The sequence below is a fragment of the Cuculus canorus genome, chromosome 2, assembly GCF_017976375.1.
Source record: "Cuculus canorus isolate bCucCan1 chromosome 2, bCucCan1.pri, whole genome shotgun sequence".
Taxonomy (NCBI): domain Eukaryota; kingdom Metazoa; phylum Chordata; class Aves; order Cuculiformes; family Cuculidae; genus Cuculus; species Cuculus canorus.
The window spans coordinates 9,299,977-9,318,679 of NC_071402.1; the positions used below are offsets into that span (position 1 = coordinate 9,299,977).

At 42.3% G+C, this 18,703-nt stretch overlaps 1 non-coding gene across 1 annotated transcript; it reads left to right on the plus strand.

The window, feature by feature from the left end:
• Positions 1-9,376: 9,376 nt before the first annotated feature.
• Positions 9,377-9,449, plus strand: TRNAF-GAA (transfer RNA phenylalanine (anticodon GAA)). The gene has a single exon. It is a non-coding gene; the product is annotated as a tRNA-Phe (tRNA).
• Positions 9,450-18,703: the final 9,254 nt, after the last annotated feature.

The following is an 18,703-nucleotide window of genomic DNA, read 5'->3' on the forward strand; positions in this document are numbered from 1 at the left end:
TACTCTTTGAATATGACCATCTAACCAGTTTGTTATCCACCTTACCGTCTACTCATCAAATCCATATCTCTCCAATTTAGAGAGAAGGATGTTATGGGGGACTGTGTAAAAGACTTTACAGAAGTCTAGATAAATCACATCTGTCAGTTTACCTGTGTCCATTGCTGTGGTTACCCCATCATAGAAAGCCACCAAGTTGGTCAGACAGGACTTGCTGCTGGTGAAGCCATGCTGGCTGCCACTAATCGCCTCCCTGTCCTCCATGTGTTTTAGCATAGCTTCTAGGAGGATCTGTTCCATGATCTTCCCAGGCACAGAGGTGAGGCTGACAGGTCGATAGTTCTCAGGATTGTCTTTTCTACCCTTTTTAAAAATGGGCACAAAGTTACCTTTCTTCCAGTCACCGGGGACTTCTCCTTAGTGCCATGACTTTTCAAATATCATGGAGAGTGGCTTGGCAACCACATCTGCCAATTCCCTCAGGACTCTGGGATGCATTTCATAAGGCCTCATGGACTTATATATATGTTCATGTTCTTCAGATATTCACAAATCTGATCCTCCTCTACTGTGTGAATAGGTCTACCCTCCTGGTCACAATCTTGCTATCCCATGACCCAGGAGGGGCAATGAGAGCAGTTATCGGTGAAGACTGAGGCAAAAACATTTTTGAGTACCTCAACTTTTTCCTCATCTGTTGATACATGATCCCCATTTCCAGTCATCAGTGGTGGTACATTCTCTTTGATCTTCCTCTTTCGATTGATGTACCTGTAAAAGCCCTCCTTGTTGGTCTTTACTTCCCTTGCCAAGTTCAGCTCCAGCTGCCCCTCGGCCTTCCTGACTTCATCCCTATACAACCATGCAGTGTCACTATACACGTCCCAGGTTACCTGTCCCTGCTTGCACTGCCTGTGCAGTTCCTTCTTCTTTTTAGTTTAACCAGCAGGCCTTGACTCAGCCATTCTGGTCTCTTCCCTTTCCTGCTTGATTTTCTACATATGGGGACTGAGCACTCTTGTGCCCTGTGGAAAGCTTCCTTAAATATTTTCCAGCTCTGTTCCGCTCCCTTGTCTTGGAGGACTACCCCCCAGGGGGTCCTATCGACTAATTCCTTGAGGAGCTGGAAGTCTGCTTTCCTGAAATTTAGTGTCCTGACTATAGTCCTCACTTGTCCCATATCCCTCTGGACCTTGAACTCCATCAGTGTATGATCACTGCAGCCCAGGCTGCCACTGATCCCAATGTCACTGATGAGTTTGCTTGTATTGGTGACCATCAGGTCCATTATTACTTCTCCTTGGGTGGGGATCTCTATCAGCTGGACTAAGAAATTATCTTTGATGCACTCCAGGAGTCTCCTGGATTGCCTAGAGCTTGCTGTGCTACTTCTCCAGCATATGTCTGGGTGGTTGAAATCCCCGAGCAGGATGAGAGATTGCAAGCATGAAGCCTCCTGTAGCTGGAGGAATAAGGCTTCATCAGTTGTCCCAACCTTGATCAGGTGGCCTGTAGTATACACCAACCACAAGGTTCCCGTTGGTTCTTCCATCTTTAATTTTTACCCACAAGCTTTTACCCGCAAGCTGACTAAAGTCATTTGTCAGTCTCTATTCTCCCTTTCCCTAAACTTAATAGAAAATGTGAGCCACAGGAAATTACTTAAGAAGTGTTGTATGGAAAAAAATATTGCTAATGTAACATTTCACTTCTTCAGATGTTGAGAAGTCACTTAGATCTTCATCCTAGCATTGGCCTGTGTTGAGTTCTCTGTGTGTGTCCCGAGCAATGTACTGGGATTGCTCAGAAGACCTTCAGAAGGGAAAAGCTGTTACAAAATGAATTAAAACATTTTAGACAGTGAAGAAACAGACACTAGATCTGCTGCGTTAACATGCAAAATTAAAGTACTATTTCTGTGGCAGCTTGAACAATGGAGCCTCAGTCTTGCAGTCATAACAAAAAGAATAAATGGTTTGTGTCCAACGGGAAAGCTTTGCAAATGCACTCACTTTCCAAGGAAAAGGTGGAGAAGCACACATGTTCCTACAAGATTTACATAAGCCTTACAATCCATTACTGAAGATGCTTGGACTCTCCTAGTGTCAAGCCTGCGCTGGCAGCTCCCTTGATAAAAAATGTATCACACTATGATATCTAGTGAACATAATTTGATGATGGTGTCAAAGACATGTCAGGTCTTGTCACAGTCACTTTTGCATCTATAGGCTTTTCGATGTGAATGTTGTAAAGTTTGCATTGTGTTTTTTTCCTATTCTCTTCTAAGGCTGTTCCAAACCTTTTCAGTGCAGTTATTCTGTGCTATTCTGAATCAGAATGCTCAGCTCAGCAGTTAGGAGTATGTTTGGCACTTGTATAGATTTATATCATGTATTTCTTTCAAGTAAAACCACAGGAAAGTGGGCCTGAAGATGATAGGAGAAAAAAGGCTGTCCAGGAACTGTTATTAGACTGTAACTTGCCAACCTGCTGTAGAAAAAAGGTAACACATTGCCTCTTTGTGGATATCACCTTTCAACCTCCCATCTTCTCCTGAGGCAGTTGTACTAATAGACATTAGTTTGTGGAGATGAGTGAAACAACTAACTTCCCCCTGTGCCTTACCTGAGTTTTCCAACACACTGCAAAGTCAAAGTCTATAGCAATTGGTAGAAACATTTGAAGTTTCCTTCCTGCACTTGGTTTTAAAATGGAATTTAAATATGAGATTTGAGGATACGTAAAGGCACATGCTGTTGAAGGGTACAATGACTACAGAGATCTTTCTGTGACTGATAATCATCTTTGTCTAGCTCTCACACTCTTCCCATCTTTGAGGGATGAGGAATTTGCAGTTGGAGCCCCAGCCAACACATATGTAAGATGATCAAAAGAGTCCGAGCTGGTGCAGAATTTGTTTGCACTGGTGAAATGTGGGCAGGAAGGATCTTTGAAAGGCCACAAGGAGCAACTTCACTCAAGGAAAGCCAAACAACTGTTTTTGAAATAGAGGTCATTAAAGCTTCCATGAAAGCCACAAAATTGCTATGGTAATGGATCAGAATGACCTCAAAACAAGAAGACGCTTATGCCTTTGAGTCTTTTGTCCCATTCCAGCAAGAATTTCTGGACAAAGATATAGGCAGAAAACCAGGACTTTAGTTTTGTCTCCAAAAGTATGGATTGTCAAATGTTGGTTTTATCTAAATATTTCCAGTGAGATTAGTTTGTAGTCACACATACAGCACTATGGAGTAATAGCTATATTCATAAGAGCATGCACATATCATTCCTCATAAAGGTCAGCCTAACCTGCTGACATCTGGGGCAAACAGTACTAAAAAAGATACTCAGAGAAAAAAAGGAAATAGGACAAGCATGTGTAAGACCTCTCAAGCACTCTCCCAGCCTTTGACTGTTTCAGCAAGTCTAAGCCTGGTGTTCTTTGTCTACTCATGTTCTCCAAAGAATCTCAAGCTTTTCTTGTCTTCCTTTAAACACATTAAAACTCTGTATCTGCACAATAATTTAACTATGAGTTGCACACATCTACCACCTATTGTCAACAAAACCTACCTGCTTATTTTGAGCATTTCCTATTGCCATTTAATCACACACACACACACATACACACACAGAATCACTAGGTTGGAAAAGACCTCCAGGATCATCAAGTACAACCATTCCTATCAGCCACTAAACTATGCCCCTGAGTATCTCATCCACCTGTCTTTTAAATACCTCCAGGGATGGTGACTCAACCACCTTCCTGGGCAGCCTGTTCCAGGGCAGAATGACGCTTTCTGTGAATTTTTTTTCCGATGTCCAGTCTGAACCTCCCCTGGCAGAGCTTGAGGCCATTTCCCCTTGTCCTGTTCCCTGTCACCTGGGAGAAGAGGCCAGCTCCCTCCTCTCCACAACGTCTTTTCAGGTAGTTGTAGAGAGCAATGAGGTCTCCCTTCACCCTCCTCTTCTCAAGGCTAAACAACCCCAGCTGTCTCATAAGACTTGTTCTCCAGCCCCTTCACCAGCTTCGTTGCACTTCTCTGGACATGCTCCAGAGCCTCAACATCCTTCTTGGAGTGAGAGGCTCAGAACTGAATGCAGTATTTGAGGTGTGGTCTCACCAGTGCCGAGTACAGGGGGAAAATAACCTCCCTGGACCTGCTGGTCACACCGTTTCTGATACAAGCCAAGATTCCATTGGCCTTCTTGACCACCTGGGCACATTGCTGGCTCATGTTCAGACAGCTGTCAACCAACACCTCCAGGTCCTTCTCCTTCGTGTAGCTTTCTAGCCACTCTTCCACTAGTCTGTAGAACTGCATAGGGTTGTTGTGCCCCAAGTGCAGGACCCGGCATTTGGCCTTGTTAAACCTCATCCCATTGGTCTCAGCCCAGCAGTCCAGCCTGTTCAGATCTCTTTGCAGAGCCTCCCTACCCTCCAGCAGATCGACACTTCTACCCAACTTAGTGTCATCCCCAAACTTACTTAGGGTGCCTTTGATCTCCTCATCCAGATAAAGACATTGAACAGGGCTGGACCCAGTACCGAGCCCTGAGGAACCCCACTTGTAACTGGCCTCCAGCTGGAGTTAACTCCATTTACCACCACTCTCTGGGCCCGGCCATCCAACCAGTTTTTCACCCAGGAGAGTGTGCGCCTGTCCAGGCCAGAGGCTGACAGTTTCCTAAGCAGAATGTTATGATAATGCCATATGAGAATACATGAGAATGCTACAATGACCCTTAATTCCTGAAATGGAAACCTATATGAACTTGCATTATCTACAAAAGGCATTTTCATCATGTTCCAAATCACCACCATAAAGAGAAACTACTTATTATCACCACAATGTGTTCATGTCTTGATGTCACGCTCTCTAAGCCTATGTGCTGAACTGTTTTTCCACTCTCCTGATTTTTCACATCTTACTTTAAAGCAGGAGAGGGAGGAGGGGAATTGTGTCCTTTTGTGACTGGGACCATGTGTTTCACTGAGTAATGTACATGGAGGATAGGGAGAATTTACTTCCCTCCTCTTTTTTACTGCTCTGTTTACAATCAGCCTACTTTAGTTGGTAGGAGCAATCTGAAGGAGACAGTCTCTTACCACGAAAGTGACTCCCAGGTAGTCTAGGTTGTGGTTAAAATGCCTCCCACACATTAACAAGCAGCAAATCAAAGCAAATAAGCAAAACTTTTCCCTAAAAGTGTACTGTCTCAGCAAACAAGCTATAATGCTGCCAGACACAGAGTTGTGGATCTAGACCAGACTGGAAGCAACCTTAATCCAGCATAGGAGAACCCTACTACGTTCCTGGGAGGAAGCTCACAGGCAGATGTGGGATTATATTTTTTCTACTGCATGGCAGTTTTTACTTTAATCTCAGATCATTAGAGTGACTCTGTCCCTGACACATGCCTGTGATATCCCACTGAAAAATGTTATTAACCTGAACATCCCTGCCTTTGAATGTCCTCTGTAACCTTAAAAGTCTAATCCTCATTCACTCGTTGATGAGTTGATGTCCTGGGAAAACTCCTCCTGCCACTCTGAATAAAAAACTATATGGATTTAATAGCTTTGATATGCTTCTGCTTTGCTGAATGTCCCCCTGTTCTTGTGCTTTACAACATGCAAAACACCAAAGATGCTTGTTGACTTTGTCGTGGCCTTCTGCAGGCTGTGATTCCCTTCCAGCACACCATGAACATCGGCAAGGGGTGCAACACCATCTTCTCCCTCACTGCCCTGCCCAAGCATGAGAAAACAGGAAAGCAGGGGACCACAAGCTAAGAAAATGTGAAGAAACATCTTTTGCTTGATCTGAACTTCCCCTGGTTGGTGAAAGGAGGAGCTGAAGAGGAGAGAGGCCTTTCTGCCTGCCTCCCAGCTCCTGAGTGACACTTCAGCTGGGGTGGACAGCCAGCATGGCCATTAGGCAGCTGTCAACCCCTGTGAGTGACTTCACAGTTTGGAAAAATGCATCTCCAAAACCAACAGCTTCTGAAGGTGCAACATATTAAAGGAACTGGAATGGGGTAGGAAGAAGATGAAAGGCAGCCTCAGGCTATGCAACATCATCTAATGCTCCCAGCAGTGGGACAGATTGCAGCTTCCATCACAGTTTGGCTTTATTGCAAGGAGAGATGGAAGCTTCCAGCTCACCTCAAAGGTGTGCACATGTGTTTGGTGTGGGTATACCCAGAAATGCCCTCATGCTGTCAAGGAACAAAAGGCTCAGTCCAGACCCATGAGAAGGTCTGAGGAGAAATCTTGAATGGCTGCATTTGTGCATAGTCCTATACTGAATGTCCGTGCCCAGGTGCTGGCAGTGGGGCTGCTGGGCAGCCTCCGTGGGGAGACACAGCCAACCACAGCTCGCGCCAATGGCCCCGCTGCAGGACACAGCTGAGCCCCTCAGCGAAGCTGGCAGTGCCAAGGGGAAAGAGCTTTCCTGAAAGGGCCAAAGGTGGCACAGGCAGAGGAGGAGGAAGCCAAGAAGGAGGCAGAAGCAGAGGAAGCCCCAGCCTGGAGGAGGAGGGCAGGAGGTGCTGCAGCATGGAGCAGGGATTCTCTGCAGCCCTGGAGAGACCACCCTGAGGCAGAGACCACCCTGCAGCTTGGAGAGGGACCCAGGCTGCAGCAGGATATTTGCTGCAGGACATGCAGCCATGGAAAGCCCCTGAGGGAGCAGAATGTCCCTGAAGGACTGCAGCCAGGGAAGGGCCCCCACTGGAGCAGGGAGAGGTGTGAGGAGTGTGAGGAGGAGTGGCCAAGAGGGGTTGCAATGGACTAACTCCAATCCCCTGTGCCCCTCGGAGGGGAGGGAGTTGGGAGTGGAGGGGTGAAGCTGGGCAAAGTAAAAGATACTGTTAGAAAGGTGTTCCAATGTTTGTCTTTGTTTCTCATTACCTGAATCTATTTTAATTCAAAATAACTTAAATTAATTTTCCCCAAGTCAAGTCCAGTTTGTCTGTGATGTTAACTGGTGAGTGACCTCCCTGCCTTTATCTTGACCCATGAGGTTTGTCATCTTATTTTCTCCCCTTGTCCTATAGAGGCACTGCTAATGAGAGGCTGACAGGGAGTCTGGTCCTTCCCCAAGGCTAAACAAACACAAGCATGTAGTTTTTAGCAAGCTTTTCTTATGCCTATGGAACATAATAGCACCACAAAAGGACCTCTCCATCTGAGAGCCTTGCACAGTTTAGGAAAGTCAATATTATGGCAGTATAGTTGCGTTCAAATGACGCCAATATGAATCGAAAATAATTCCCCTGGATTTTGTCTTGTGTCAGGAAGCACACAAACACAAAATGAAAATAAAATGACCAGACTGCTAACAGACTGAAACTGTGGTAGGAAGAGCTTAGAATAGGTTTACTGAGGAGTGTTTTCAGTCTGAAGATAATTGGATGATGGGCCAGATCAGCCATTTCTAAAGAACTGGCAAATGAGAGTATTTGCAGGTATAAGCACCAAAAGGTAAACAATGAGAAGGTAATTTTCCCTAGGAAGGTTTTCCCTTCTAATTTCATTCTGTTTTCTTTGCTCATCTATGTTTCATAGTCAAATATTTTCAGCACAGGCATCCTGCAATGCTGGAATATTTCCTGCCACCCTTTTTGGCACAGTAAGCTAAAACAGTCTGATCTTCTGTATTTTTTTCAGTTAGGAAAAAATGCTGACAGCAACAAACACCATTTTAATGGAACCTCTTTTATTTACAGAAATATGGCAGAATTTCTGTGATTGTGGTAATTTCTTTCCCTAAATTGTCCCCAGCACTACTCACCCCCATCCCTATGCTACACAAGTTGTCTCTGAGTCCCACAGGTTACTCCTCACAAATCTGACACTTTTCTTCTGGCTACTTTTTCCACTTGTATCATCTTTTAGCTTCTCAGAGACTCAAAAAAAACCTTACTGAAAAGTAGAGAATTGATTCTTATCTTTCATCACGTTTTACAAGTGTCTTTATTTGGGCCCATTCTTTATGCTTGTGCTTCCACTAAAACTGCTGTCATTGCTGTTAACCAGCTTCATAAAGAAGCCTTATGAAATCTTAAAATCCTTGAAAGAAGAGCAGTGGTTATACCTAATTTGTAGCATTATTCTTTCTTGTCATTTTTTTTTCTTTTTTATTTTTTTTTTTTTTACATAGACTTAAGGTACACCCATTGTGCATCAGAATGTAATAAACTTACCATTCCTCTTAGTACTTAAAATATAGCTGTTGCAGGTGGCTGGCCTAGCTCCAAGTACTTCAGTGATATTACTTGTCCACCCAAGAGCATCTTGAAAGTTTGACTGCAATTAATGATTTCATACAAATAGTTCTTACCTTGTTAATGGTTGTCTTGTACAGCATTCACACAGGTCCCAGGGGCCTCTCCATGGTCTGCATTACTCAGTAATTGACTGCTAACTACTGTATTCAGGACAGAGAGGATCTTTTAGATAAAATAATTTAACAATCAACAGTAATTTTTTACCCACCAAAAAAGATAAAATAATTTAACAATCATCGTAGCAAGGAATGTCAAATTCGCTCAAAATCAGTAGCTTGCTAAGTGCATAAGTTCATTATAGACTGTGGATGCTGAAGCTGACCTAGAAACTACACAAAGGCTATGAGACACAAAGACATGCCTCTAGAAGCCTCTGCCCTAAAGGTCACTAGAAGATTGGAGGATCCCTCTTATATTCTTTACTACACATGTAGCATCTACTACCAGTCATTGCCATGAGACTGTTAGGATACATAGACCTTTATTTGGATGTAGTATGGTAACTTTTCATGTTTAAGTAATGTGAACTAACATGCCTGGCCTTAGCTACAGCAGTGAACTAAAGAGGGCCACTGCAAAACTCTGGAATTGTTGTGGAGTCGTCTGTTCCGTGGACAGCAAAAGGACAGCCTGAGAGCAACAGAGAGATAAAACGAAGATCACACACATAAAGTGTGACTTGCTGTGAAGCCATCACTGGAATAAAAAAGGTAAGGATAACACCATGAGAGAGTATCTGTAACCCAAATCTCTCCCAGGTTTCCAGTTTGCAAATGACAGATCTGTAGCTGGGAAATAATATCTCCCAAACTATGTCTGTATTTGCAGCCTCCTGGCTGGCAATGGCAAATAAACCCCCAAATTGGTTTCTGGTTAGTTGCAGCCAACTACTACAAGACAACACTGCTGTCTTGGGAATAAATGAAACTTTTTATATCCTTCTCCATCCCAGCTGCGTTGACATAGTATTTGTTGGCATTCTGAGCATACACAAGTGAGATGTTGTAAGGATGCCCTGCCAACACTTCCTGAGAGGTAATCTTACAGAAGATTTTGTGGAAATTAGCACCCTAGCCAGGCTGAAGTAGCTCAGCTGGGAGAGCGTTAGACTGAAGATCTAAAGGTCCCTGGTTCAAACCCGGGCTTCAGCAGTGTTTTTCTGCAGTTTTCTGTGCCCAGTGCTGGCTTCCCCAGTACAAGACATACTTGGACACATAGAAGAGTCCAGCAAGGAGCCAGGGAGACAATGAAGAGCCTGGAGCCTCTCTCCTACAGGAAAGGCTGAAAGCAATGTTCAGCCTGGAGAAGAAAAGTATCAGGGGTATCCTATTCAGGTACATTAATACCTGAAGGGAGGGTGCAAAGAGAGTGGAGCCAGGCTCTTTCAAGTGATTCCCAGTGACTGTGAGCACTGGCCCAGGTTGCCCAGAGAGGATGTGGAGTCTTCAAAAACTACTTGGGTACGGTTTTGGGCAACTTGCTGTAGGTGGACCTGCTTGAGCAGGTAGTTGGACCAGATGATCTCCAGAGGTCCCTACCAACCTCAACCATTCTGAGTTTTGAGTGTGCCTGGCTGAGTTTAGCTTTGTGCCTACCATCAGGGCATCTCCAAACCAGAGCTTCTGATTAACTCTACCACATTCTCACGTTCAAGCAGGATTTCTACTCACTCTTTTTAGGACATCTATACATAGTAGGACTTTCATACTAGCTGTCTACTAACTTTCCTACGAATTTTTAGTTCTTTAAAACTTCCTTTTAATCTCTGTGCGCATCCTCCCTCAAGGGAGCAAATGTGTTAGCCAGAGTTATATCTTTGCTGTGGTTTACCTGTAGCCTTGCTGCATTAATTGCAAAGTCAAATCCAACACGGGGAAATTTCATTATCCACCATTGTTCTGGGGCTCTCCTGATTTCCTCTGAGGCTTTGCTAATACTGCCTACTATTTTTCCACAGTTCAAACTTTCACCTGGAAAATATCAGAACCTGTTTTACTGTCAAGAATATATTATATTTTCCTGTGAAACACCTTAGGTACATAGCACAGTCCAACTCAAAATGTATCCCAAAAGGCTCACATAGTGTTCACAAATGCATGCTCCATTTTTCTTAGGGAGCCTGCCAGAACTCTGCTGACGCATCAGGAACAGAAAAATACTTGACTTTGGCCTTGTCTCCTGGATATTTTCCCAGGTAGGGAGGAGAAACCGAATCCTTGTTAAACATGTATATACTTCTTTGGGGTCTGTACTGATGGGATGTTTTGCACTTATTCGCTTGGAGAGGCTTTCAAATGACCAATGAGTTCACCAGCTTTGCTGATTTCATGTTTTTTCAACTGTTGTGAGCCCTACAGCAATAAACTAATTAAGGTCCTCTGCCAGCCTCTGCCTTAGGAAAAGAACTGTGATAATGAGTTTAACTGGTGGGATGGCTGTGTTTTTTCAGTTTAACTCTGTACTCTGTCAATAGCTCTTATTCCAAGGATGCTTCTTCAGTGCCGTTGTTCTCTTACCCTTCCAGAAGATAAAAAAAAGAACTTCATATGTTTCCTGCCTACATGATCTCTATACAAATCTCTTAATGGGAAATGAGTTTACTATTGTTTAACCAAAGCTTAACACATTTTGTTTGTTCTTCTGGCACCACTGTTGCTTGACCTCACTTTAGGTTGTGTATTCAACAAGAATTAATAACTGTCACTTACTTTGTGATGTGAAATGTCTCACTCCCCATACTCTTTCTATATAGTCTCATGATAAATTATGTCCAAGACAGATGAAAAATGTCAAAATCATCAATCTACTCTAATCATCTACTGTAAGAATTATGGAAAATTTTGGTTGGAAAGGACCTTAAAGATCATCTATTTGCAAATCCCTGTAACGGCAGGGGGTTGCAATAGAATCATAGAATCATAGAATCACTAGGTTGGAAAGGACCCACTGGATCATCGAGTCCAACCATTCCTAACAATCCCTAAACCATGCCCCTCAGCACCTCATCCACCCGTCCTTTAAACACCTTCAGGGAAGGTGACTCAACCACCTCCCTGGGCAGCCTGTTCCACTGCCAATAGGACACCTTCCATTAGACCAGGTTACTCACAGCCTTATCCAATCTGGCCCTGAATACCTCCAGAGGATGAGATGCATGACTTTTCTGGGTAACCTCTTCCAGTGCCTCACCACCCTCACAGTAAAAATTTCTTCCTAATAACTAATGTAAATCTACCCTCTTTCAGCTCAAAAATGTTACCCTACATCCACAGGTAAAGAGTCCCTCTCTGGCTTTCCTATAGGCCTTTTTTAAGTACTGGAAAGCTGCTATGAGGTCTCTCCAGAGCTTTCTCCTCTCCAGACTGAACAATCCCAACTCTTTCAGCCTGTGCTCAATTGGAAGTTGCTCCAGCCCTTGGACAATCTTTGTGGCCTCCTCTGGACTTGCTCTAACAGATCCATGTCCTTCCTGTGCTGAGGACTCCAGAACTGAATGCAGTACGCCAGAGTAGGTGTCATAATAGCAGAGTAGAGGAGAGAACCACCTCCCTTGATCTGCCAGTCACACTTCTTTTGATGAGAAGCAAGACTAACCTTTTAATCACAAAAAGGAACAAAGAATGACAATCCTGGCAGATTTCTGTCCTCTTTCCCTGTAAGTAAAAACTAACGAAACAGTTTATGTTCATACCAGTTAGATGTCAGCTTTTGATGCCATACTGAATGATGAGACCATACCAGAAGTACCTATGGAGGGGTGAACCTGACCTCAGCAGTGGTAGTACTAACAGATTGAGAAAACCGGATATGACAAAGGAAACAAGAGGCAATCATGACCGAGGCCTTCTCTCCTTTACTGAAACTCTGTTGATATCCTATGATGTACCATAAGTCCTCCTTAGAATGATGATGTTTAAAAGCGACTTTGAAGGGACAAGCAGGTGACAAGTAGAGGTAGAAGTAAAAGTAATATCTAAGTGATAAAAAGGTTGAGAAGATTTTAAGGCATCAAGCAATGCAGTCAGATTAGAAGTATAAGGTCCAACGCTGAAATAAATGTAGATTGTTTTGAAGCAGCATGCAGAAGTGAAAAAGTGAACAGTCAAATTTAGGGTATTGAGCAGAGCTGAAAAAACAGCTTAGGCTGGAGGTGCAGAAAGCGGTAGTTTTGTTGAACAAGTCGTGTGAATGTACATCTTTACCCAACATCAGAGCAACATCCATACAGCTGGGCTAGCCAGGGGGTAGTCAGGGAATCTTGGGATTATTATATCCTTTATGCCAGAAGATGGACCTCCTACAGAAGCTGAACTTGCATGATCCTCAATAAACAAATGTAAGTGAAGAATAACAAGGAAAAAAATAACATTTGATTAAATATTATTCTTAAACATTGCACTTCCATTTAAATACACACTTCCTCCTGACTCACTGACGCTTTGAGGGAAGGGCCAGGATCAAACCCTTCTTGACACATCCTGGAAGAGTCTTCTTACTTATTCTGCCTTTTCCAAGCTTACTTTGTTCTGTCTCCTAAAGGAAAGTTGTTGGTTTTTTTCCTTTTTTTTTTCAAGTGTTTGGGCTCCCTATTTCTACCTTTGGGTCCTAGAGTGATGCTTTTCTCACTGTTTACTTCTCTTCTTTTTTCTCTAAAGGAACCAAACAGTTTTGTGATCAAGAGCATCTGACAGCTGGCTCACATTCAGATCACCTTCCATTTGACAGGACCATATTTCTCACACAGACAGAATGACTACCTGCTCATATTTTTCTCCAGTTGTAGTGTACATTTTCAGGGAGTTTTGTGTTTCAGGAGGCATTTGATTACCCCATTCTTTCCAGTCCAGATATTTTCCTACTTGTACTAACCACATGTTCTCTCTTAAATCACTCAGAGCCAAAAAAGTCTGCTGTTCCCAAGGTCTGCTTCATTCCTTGTCTAGCTGATCAGCTGTCTCAGTGTAATAGAACTGATCTCAGCTAACTCATCCCAGAGTACCTATGATATCAATTTCCCGGCTTGTGAACAGCTTAATGTATTTTAGGCTGAAGAATCTTCTTAACGTACACTTCTTGGGTCCCCTGCTGTGAAACTGCACAGCTTTACCAGGTGCTACCTTATTTCTTCTACACTTAGGCCAAGAGTAAGGTAGTTTTGGACACAAGATCTTTCGGTTTTGCCTGCATCTGTCTTCCTACAGAACCTCCTGCTAATCCTTCTTTTTTATTCCAATGTCTGCTTGAGTGTCTTCAGAGGAAGTGAAGTCAGTTAATGCACCTAGGTGCATTTATTCGGTGTGTCTTCAGTCATGCTGAAGTTTATAGATGTACACAGGAAAGTGGAAGCCTAGCAAAACTGCATGAAGAAGATTCACTGCTAAGTTTCTGTGGTAACACAGCAAGGCTAGGTGTACCCATCCTTTTCCACCATTTTTGCCCTCTATTTTTTTAAGAAATTGAGTAAAGTCACTGCTATTAAAAAGTTTTGGGATTGGAACTGGAAAATAAGACAGCATTCATTGAGAACTTATTTATTCTGGTATGTGAAATACTCTGAAAGGCACTGTCCAATAGTTACTCACAAGTTTTTTATCTGTGGTTAATGTCTGTGTAAGACAGGGATCAAATTCCTCACACAACTTTCTACTCCACCTAATTTATGAAAAGGTAAGCTGTTCTTAAATAAGCTGTTGAAACTGGTTGGTTTGGGTTCAAACGTCTAAGGACTGAACAAGGAGTCTCATAATCCATTTGCAAACTCTAGATAGGTGGTGTTTGGAACTAGCAAATATGAAATATGACTTTGTGTGAGTACCTGAGCCCCAACAAACAAGGGTTTATAGGCAGCTCTGCAGCCATTGCCACAATGTTATTCAAATGCCTCAAGGAATGCTTGTTTAATTCTAGATATATTACCCCATTTTAAAGCTGAGTGGAATAAGTCCTTTTTTCTGGCCAGCACTGTGTATGACTTTTGTGCCTCAGCCATCCCATACTAGTTCTTATCTTTTCTCCCTGTCCAAACTTCCTTTCTTTCTTTTTCTCCTGATAGATCTGCCCATCTGTACTTCAACTTGCAAAGTGGGATCAACCCTCTACAAGAACCGGTGAGCCACTGTGCAATGGCATCTGGTGTTTGAGTTTGCCCGAGTCTTTCTGTCTGGAGGTGAGGGTGTGGAGCTGGCCTTTTGTCCAAATGCTACCAGAGTAACGTCATCACAGGGGTGGAAATGCCTCTGGGATGCGGGTAGCTGCAAATCTCTCATTGTTTAAGGTGTTTAACATGGGAGAACTAGGGAGAGATCGCATAAAGTTTACAATATTTTTATATTCTCAGTGATTCCGGTGTGCAATTAGGAACTTGGAGACATCCCATAGCCAGGCTACTGTGTGAGGCCACAACCCTAACTAGTCATCGTGTACTACAGTCTCCTTTGCATTCACACAATAAATACCCACAGTCCCTGCCTCAGTCCTTGTGCTTCTGACAGAGGTGTTTCCAGTGCCACGTGGGAAAAAAATCTTATTTTCAAGTTGGTGCAATTATAAAATACATAATGTAATTCCAGTTTTCACATGTTCAAAAGCAGCACATTGGCCTGATTCAGGCACTTCTGGAAACTCCAGCTTTATTTAATGCTATTAAACTAAACAGGACGCACAGCTGCAAGTCTAGTTTGGACTGGCTAAAAGCTATGTTGCTGTTTGGCACAGCTTCCACTCCTCTCCCAGGCAAGGCCTGAGCACTGCTTGGGGGACAGCAGGAGCCAGAACTCTTCTGAAAAAGCAATTTGAATGGAGCCACCATCTTTTTGAAAGTAAGAGACTCCAGCTGTTCCCACAGGTGATTTACCATGTCTTTTGTTTCAATGTCTTTTGCACTATTTACCAGCAAAAATGAACTTTTAGGGTGCATTGGAAACCTGGAGAGAAGACTGAACTTCTAACACATGTGAGTTAATTTTGCTGTCAGTGCTGCTGCTTATAAAAAGAATAACCTTGAAGAACAGATGTTTCAATCTGCTTGAGATCAGTCTCAGAGAGCTGTTATAAGCAGGTTGTTATTCTTACTGCTCTTTTAGGAAGATCTCTATTTATTTGGGATGACCTCCTCCTTCAGTTATTTATGTTACTAAGTGTCTTGCTTTTAAACCAAAGTGAGGAAGAAGCTTTTTTCAGTATCTATGCAAATGTTCTGAGCAAAGTATTTAAACATGAAAGCACTATGTCAATGAGCAGGATGTGAAAGCACTGCTTGAATTAAGTCCAGAAAACCTCCTACACCTGCGTGTCATTATTTCTTTATTGGAAATAAAGGAAATACAGGAGATATGTCAGGGAGAAGGAAATATGAGGAGGGAAATAAATGTACAAGAAATTTCCCTTTAGCCTGAAAGAAGAAGAAATGTGCTTAAAAACTGAGTCACCTTTGAGAAAAAAAGGGTGGGTTTGTACTACAGAAGGGAAGAAAGAAAGGGTTAGTGAATTCTTAAGTGCTTTTGAGACCCAAGAGTGCTGCATGGCACAGTTGCTTTCCCTAAGACCCACACTGATTCAGTTCCTTCCTGCCATGTCTGGAAAAAAAACCAGACTCCTAGAGCTCCGCATTCTTGGCATTGGCAATATGTCTCCATAAATTCTTTTGTCAAAGCCACATCTTGATCATATCCTCTCTTTTTCTGCTGTATTACTTTTGCTACTTTACTTCATAGAATATTGGCATGTGCTATTGCTGGACTTTTTAGTGAATATATAGTGTTAGCACCTAATTTTATCCTCTCAAAGACAACGACACCTTTCCCGTTACTAGGGCAGAAGATATAAATACCTGCTGAATAAGCTGCCTGACATCTGAGTGCTCCAAAATCCGCTGTGTTCATTGCTGAGTTTATCTGAGGTCTTGCAAGAAGCAAAAAATTCATCAAAAAATTGATCCTATTAACAGTGCAGAAACATTGATCCAAGTTAGTGTCTGGATTTCAGACTCCTGAGTATCTTGAAAAGTACATTTTTGAGGTGTTCAGAAATCAGAAGGTTAGTTCAACTTCAAATCCCTCCTTCTGGCTAATTATATTCTGATAACTGCAACAAGACTTGCATTCCATATGCTACCTCTATGATATTCCTGAGTGTGGTTTTATTATTCCTTATTAAACGAGAAACATTTTACCTCAAATCACTACAAGATCACTAAAACTGCAATAAGCAAAATTCCTCCAGTCATGACATTCAGATACAGAAGGTAACGGCAGCAACTCTCAATGTTTCTTGCAGTCACACCAGTAGGGAGAATGACTATTTTCCTCTTACAGATCTGGTAGAGAGGGTGTTGATTTTTCACACAAAACCACAGTATGGAAGAGAAAAGATGAAGAACTGAGCCGAACTTTCCTGTGGTCAAGGTAACCAGAATAGCATTAAAGCAATCTTCTCAGATTTTCTATTTTGTAACAAGATGAAAATGCAGATCTAGTTAAATAGGCATCTTTTCCCCACAGCATCTCCTCTTCTGCTGTGTTGGTGAACATGTTTCCTTTTCTCAAGTACATGAAATAAAGATGTCCAGTAACAGTTTTATAAGTCTCTATTCTGTTCCTCCAAAATCATAACTCTGTACCTGGAAAGTGATAGGATCAGTAACTTTTTTCTCTCCTCTTTTGTACTCACTTAAGGAAATTTTTGAAATTACCATATTGAAAATTCAGTTGCAAATTTTATTTACAGTTACCTGTTTGAGTACTCCTCCTAAATGCAGGAATGTCTTAGTTAAATGGAAAGTAATCCTGCCTTCTACTCATTTACTGAGTTTATTCCTCTCAGTTCTTCCTAAATGAATTCTTTCTATTTTTCTGAGAAGATATTTTTGCCAGCTCACTTCTAAATCTTTAATAAAGGTGAATACAATATATTCAGATGGCTTTTCTACCCAAAACCATTAGCTTGTCTACTGTGACACATTTTTTAATACCGAAATGAGGGTAAGATTGGAGCTGATTAGTCTATGCCTAGAAAAGAGACATTGTAGCCTGCTGGAAGCACAAATGATGATTTTTCATCAGTTTACAGACTAAAGGTGAAGACATATTAAAAAGCAACAGGAGGCAAAAATAGCAACAACTTCTTTGTTTAGCCACATGCCCACTTTCATACATCGTCCCTTATCTAAACACGGAAAGAAGGCAAAGCTCCCCTCTGGGGAAAAGGGAGAGGGATGGGCAGAGATCAAGGACTGTCTCTGAAAAATGCCTCCAGGCTTTCACTCTAAATAGTCTTCTCCTGCCTAATGGCTTGTAGTGAGCTACATTTGGTAGTGCAATTCACCTTGAACATCCAGTGGTGATTCAGGCGTAGTAAAACTGAAATCTTTGCTGCAGTGCGACAGTATGGCTTTCTGCTGGCTTCAGAAGTGGCAGAACAGCCTGTGCAGTTGAGCTCTTGTTTGAAGGCCTCCTGTTGCTACATGACATGAAAGAGAATTTTGTGATATCTTTCCGTCAGCAGTTCCTTCCTTTCCTTATGTTTGTACAGTAAGTTTAAAAGACACAGGGAACCTGGGATGGGCATGGAATGCACATGCTACCAGAGATCACTTGATTACTGACACAACAGGATTTAAAGGTGGGGGGGTTGTAAGTATAAGTGTTTATTTTCACTTCTGATATAATTCTGTATTGTTAATGATGCAATTACTTGCAATTACACGTATTTAGACTTCTGCATCAAATTACAATGTCATCTTCTGCTTCCCTCATATAAGCAATTCTAACAATATCTTAGATCATACAACACAGTTGTTCAGAAAGTTCACTTTTCATCTTCTTTTCAGATTCAGGTTGTCTTTTTGTGCCAGGAGGTGGTGCCACAGAGCAGGAATCAGTTCAGGTATGATCTGGCGTGGACACCTTGTAAGATGAAAAGATTAGGACATGGTTTGCCTTCCTCCAAAGTGTGTTCAGAATCTCAGCAGAAACCTGACACAATTCAAATATCCCAATACAGAAAGCAAATATTTGTTTGTCTTTTCAATTGTTTTCCTGTTAAACTAATGTTTCTTTTTTAGCCAGGTATTTTATCAGGGGATCACCACCATTCTTCTGCACAATGAAATCTCCCTCATCTCTCCATTATAAACTGATTCTATAGAAACAAGAGATACATGGCATGAACCATCTCTCTTACTTTTTATCCCATCTTTTCTGCTTCCTTACTCACAGCTCTTGCTTTTGTTCTGAAATACCTAAAAAAGTTTCATGCCATCTGAAGCAGGCAGAGGAGCAGCATGATAGTTGCTTTGCAATTAATGTCCTAAAAAGATTCCATTGCTATCTTTCTTCATTTGTGTGGGCCAAGCTGCTTACAGAAGGACTACGAGGCTCCATGAAACAGAAGGGAGTATACAAGTCAA